The sequence below is a fragment of the Pistacia vera genome, unplaced genomic scaffold (genome assembly GCF_008641045.1).
Source record: "Pistacia vera cultivar Batoury unplaced genomic scaffold, PisVer_v2 Contig151, whole genome shotgun sequence".
NCBI lineage: Eukaryota > Viridiplantae > Streptophyta > Magnoliopsida > Sapindales > Anacardiaceae > Pistacia > Pistacia vera.
In genome coordinates this window covers 1,110,540-1,116,539 of record NW_022195586.1, presented here as the reverse complement: position 1 = coordinate 1,116,539, position 6,000 = coordinate 1,110,540, and positions in this window count along the sequence as shown.

The window sequence follows — 6,000 nt, the reverse complement described above, 5'->3', positions numbered from 1 at the left end:
GCCCATAATTGAATTTACCTTTCAAACACATAAAAAAAAAAAAAATGATCACAACTCCTTACACACAAGTTTCGGACACACTACTACATTCAATGTGTTCACCTTAAAAATTCATGAACATATTAAGAAATTTCAACCACCACCATGGATAAAGCTACATTCACAGATCAATTTACTGTTGCTTTCCCTTTGATGAAAAGTCGTTTACATATCATTATCGAAATTTTCTTGCACCCATATTGGATGAGAGTGAAGCTTTTCCATAAATAATGTTTGTCTGTTTTTAATTTCTTTTTCTTTCAGTCATAGGACCACAATTTTAGCTTTTCCCAACGTGATTCCCCATGAAAATCACGATGTTTTTCACTCAAATTTATATTTAATCTCTGTTAAAACAAATCCCCAGAAATTTAAAGAGATTAATTGAAAGCACAGTAGATTTTTTTTTTTTTTTTGGTAATAGGTTGTTGATCAGTTTATAAGCATTTTGACTAATTCTCCAAAGTTCCAAAGTTAATAATTATAAGTCCGTTTATTTTATTATTTTGGATAAGATTTTGAAAATAATATTGGGTAGTTGAATAGGGGAGTATTACAAGATAAAATTTAAAAGTTTATAAAAAAAACCCCATAGGTTTGTTAATTTAACTAAACACCCCAATATATAAAAATTTTGTAAAATAATAAAAACACCCCCACCACTTGCAGTGCCAGATTCCAGCTACCACTGCCAGAATCTGATCAAAAAATTGCGTAACAACACATACCGATCGGATCTGGCGGGTATAGCGTCGACATGGCCTTTTCCGGCCAGATCCACCACGGATCTAGCCGAAAACGGCCAGATATGGCCGTCGACGGCCGTAAAAGTCCATCTTTGGGCGACGGCCAAAGATATGGCCGTTGTTGTCGGTCAACAACGGCCATTTCTTTGGCCATCGGATCTGGCTGGAAAAGGCCAGATCGGTGAATTATCGACCAGTTCCGATCGTGGTGTAGGCCGTTGTGACAAATTTCGGCTACCACCGATGGTGGTTGCCGGAATCTGGCAAGTATGGGTCGGTGGGGGTGTTTTTGTTAATTTTTAAACTTTTTTTTTGGGGGTATGTAATGAAATTAATAAACTTAAGGGGTCTAAAAGTAATTAAAAAAATATAATAATATTTCTCAAATAATGTGTCAAACGATATTTAGGGGATAGGATTGGGAATATGGGTAGAAATATAGATCCAAACACACCCTAGATAAGCCTCCAGTAAAATACCCCAAGACCCTAAACCTTTTTTTTTTTTTTTTTTTTTTATTATCAGTCAAGGCCACAATTTAGCTTTTTCCAACGTGATTCCCCTGAAAATCACAATGTTTTTCACTCAAATTATAATTTCATCTATGTTAAAACAAATCCCCAAGAAATTAAAGAATTAATTGAAAGCAAGAGTGGACCTTTTACAGTTGTATATAACGAAGGATTCCGATACAATTTCATTGTAAATTATCTCTAGATAACTTAGCAGTTTGCTTGAAACTCTTGGGTGTATTTTAATAGGTCTTAAATTCAAATCCTCACAACATTAATAAAAGGTAGTCACAAGAGGCTATCTAACCGTTACTTTAGAGCCTCAAGATAACAGTCGATTATTCAAGAGGGCTAATTCGAATCCTCGCGACCTACTAATAAGGGATAGTCACAAGAGGCTTACTAACAATAATTTTAGAGTCTCAGGATAACAGTCGAAATACATGTAAGTTGACCAGATACCAAAAAAAAAAAAAAAATCATGTGTAGAAACCAGCATTAAATTCATTAATTAGGATGGTGAGTCCTACTTCTGTGGCCCAATTGCCCATAATTGAATTTACCTTTCAAAACAATAGTAAAAAAAAAAAAAAATGATCCACAACTCCTTACACACAAGTTTCGGAACACACTACTACATTCAATGTGTTCACCTTAAAAATTATGAACATATTAAGAAATTTCAACCACCACCATGGATAAAGCTACATTCACAGATCAATTTACTGTTGCTTCCCTTGATGAAAAGGCGGTTTACATAATCAATTATCGAAATTTTCTGCACCCATATTGGATGAGAGTGAAGCTTCCATAATAATGTTTGTCTGGTTTTAATTTCCTTTCAGACTCAAGGTCAGCATCACAGTCATTTTCACTCCCAAACTCTATTATTTTGTGCCCCGAAACTTTGCCAAGATATTTTATATCTCATGCAACTTGGCTTTGATTGAGTGAAGAAAACTATGCCAAAACTGGACAAGACTGAACGTATAATAAAACTTAACTTTTACACATAATTTAAAGGATTCAGGTAACTTTTTTTTTGTACAGAGTTTTTCATATTCAAAGCAGCAACTTTAGACCTTTAAAGAAAAAGTAGAGATAGTAATCGCCCAGTATTAAAATACTAAACCCATAATATTTACGTTAATATTATCCATTAAAGCACCAAAAGCTACCGGTTTCTCCCATTAAAGTCATTGAAAACCAAAAGCTTTCCAACGCAAAAGAACACACCCCGATAGCCACAGCCATTAAGTAGTGGTGTATATTGGAGTATTGGACAATTTTCAAAGAATCGTTGACCATCGTTCTTAAAAATAATTTAATATTGTTTATGTTGTCAGGCAGGTCCTTCTCAAAGCTCTGTTTGCGCATGAATATAGAATTTTTTCATTTTATTTTTTCTAACTAACTCGAAGACTTCTGTCTCTGTAATTATCAGGACGATCTGCAAAATTTGAGTCACGGAACAGGCATTTTGCAGAGGGTAATGGGTGTAATTTATAAACGTGAACGGTGGAGATAAGTTTTATACAGTTAATGATTGCAAAGATATGGACGTGAAAAAAAAACTTTTGCCCTACAATTACTTCACTTTCATCTCTTGGGCCTCCACAAACAACCATTATTTTTTTTTTTTTTTTAATAATTAAGAACATCTAAATCAGTTTACGTACATCTCAACTAATATTTCAGAACTCTGAAATTATCATAGGATCAGAATTCATTTGTTACCCTTATTAGTAGTTAAGGGACTCAAAATCGAGAGACCATGTAAACTAAATACTTTTTATTCTTTTATCATGATCATCTAATGATAGTTAAAAGATGAGTGTGGTACGTTTTACATTTTTTTAAATGTAAAAATAAATGAGTTTACGTAAATAAAAATATGTTGGCAATTTGTCCGAAAAAGATATACATAATAATTTAATTTTAAATCATGTTTAACAACAAAATATAGTTAAAATGTGTTTCCATTTGATGTAAATACATAAATTGACTCGAAAAAGATGGAATATGAACATGTGATAATTTTTTTTGTTTGATAAAAGAAAATACAAAAACGTAAAATCAACAAATTTACGAAGAGCAAGAGCGTGTAGGTCCCAACTTCAACCAACCTTCTATGCGAACAGTAAAGTGTGAATACGCGCCAATTCCGAGAGTACAGTATTCATCCACTGGGCGGTGTATGTGTATCCCACGAACCCGCCTACATACCAAAGTTCGCTCGACAATGTTTTACTTTTACCAAGGAATTTAGACGCGCGTGAGACAACAAGACACACATGTCAGTGGATGCAGCGTGTTGTGTGTGCAGTTTCTCCTTTCGTCTTCTGTGAACACAAGAAGAAAAGTGACCCTCACATTCAACGGGTGGGGGCCACGATCAAAGTTTTTGTTGATCACAGTTTTGTTAAAGTTTAAGTGGTGTGATTGAAGCGGTGGGGACCAGAGAGTCGTTTTCGAGTGCCTGTAGGATTGCTACTGGCATTCGCTCAATTGTCATGATTAGGAAGCCGCGCAATTTACTCCGTGATTAGGAACACCCATACTCTTTCACTCTACGTGGCTGTAGCTCCACTTCCACTTGGCAAGTGGGCTCTTTCTGTCGCTCTAGGACCATCACCCTCTGCTCCCAACTCCATCATTTTTACGCTGCTTTCGCTGCGTATTGATGTATTTCTAAAATAAATTTCTCGGAAATATTATCCTAAATTTTGCACATCCAAAAATAGAGTGCGATAGAATTTATCTTCTAAAATTTTGTAGGAAATGGTTTAGAGAAACCACCGTTGGGTAGCCGAGTAATTGAATAAAGATTTTTTGGTAATATCCAATGGTCCTGAATTCGATTTAACTTGATAATTAATTGGAATAATTACTGAAATTTACCCAACCGTTTGAGTACAACAAACAGATTCGCTACCCAATCACAAAAAAAAAAAAAAAAAAAAAAAGGTTTGAGAGTTTGTTACCATAATTGATAATAAACTAAAAAGCATGTTATTGAGGACACTTGGAGTAATCTTATTAAGGGAATTTTACCCTTTCTTGAAACTATGACATTATTCACTATAGTAAAAGTAACATTCTCTTGGTAGTTAATCATTTATTTTTTCCTATATTTAACATTTGGTGTATGATTATTCATTTGAGTGTGCAAAGGTTTTTTTTTTTTTTTAAAAGACAGGAGGTGTTTGAGTCAACTTACGTGCATCTCAATTATCCCTCAGGATCTTAGGATTGTCGGCTGGGTAAGACTCCAATCATTATTCCTATTAGCAACTGAGGAGAGACTTTAATTCAGAATCTCTTGAGTAATATACCCAAGAGTCCCTATCGAACTATTCAGTCATTCAGAGATAGTTAGCGTGTAAAGGTTTATATTGGTAAAACTCTTCAATTCTTTCTTTGAGATATTAAATTTCTCAAGAATATTAAGTCACTTAAGAAGGGGAAAAAAAAAAAAAAGATACACATAAAATAGAAGCTTATTTCACTTTTGAAGAAACAACCAAAGTAGTTCATTCCGAATCCTATTATCACTTATCTAATCTTGGACCCCATTTTCTTTTTAATTCTTATATTCTATATTCTGAAAAATAGCAAAATAAACCCCAAGGGGTTGGCCTTCCTTAAGTTTATAGATTCAAACCTTGGGGTCACCTACTACAATAACATTTTGGTTTATGTGATCCTTTGACCTTGTAGGGTATTTAATGGACTCAAATAATTAATTAATGTACGCATAAACTAACCAAAACATCCCGATTAAAAAAAAAAAAAAAAAAAAAGAGCAAAAAAGTGAATATCACGTTTAAGTCAGCGATACAACTGGCCGGGGCGATAAAAATTTTCTATAATTAAATCAATATGTTGGGTTTACAATGATGCAGAATCATGCAACTATGAATTAACTTGGTTAGATATAATTAATTGAATAATAATTATCAACGCCTCATCCTGATCATAGGACCAAATATGGACGGTCAGATTATTGACAATGTGCGGCGCATGAAACATCATACATATGAAAAGTGTTGTAGCAAAGATCTTGGACAGTGTATCCTTTTTTAACGTAAACCGAAATTAGGAAGATAAATAAAGTTAAAATATGAAAATTCAACAATGCCCCCATTTCAAGGATTGTCCTTCTTTACGAAGACAACAAAAGGGTCCCATTCTTGTCACCAGCTCCACTTGCATCTGTGAGAAAATCCAAAAACAAGGTTATTATTGTAAATTAAATAAAAAAAATTGCTATCCTTCTTCTGTGGACCGAAGGGAAAGGGTTGGACTCTTCTGCTTTGAAGGATCCTTTTTATATGATCAATTATACTTTATATTAAATTTTTATATATAAATTTAGCATATAGTTCAATGCCATATACAATAATGAATGGAAAACCACTACTAGGTGGTTCAGTAATCAATTAAGACTCTTAGATATATTATTCAAGAGATTCTGAATTGCTAATAGGGGTAGTTACTGATGGAATTTACTCGACTGTTAACTTTAGGATCCCAAAAAATTAGTTGAGATACTCGTAATTTGAAGATTAATAACATAAAAGCCATTTTATTTTATTTTTTATCACCGTGGATGTCCATGTTAGTTTTGACGTACTTCAACAAATCTTCTAAGACCTTGGAAGGTTAAAATTATCAATCAGATAAAAGCATCAATGGTCATC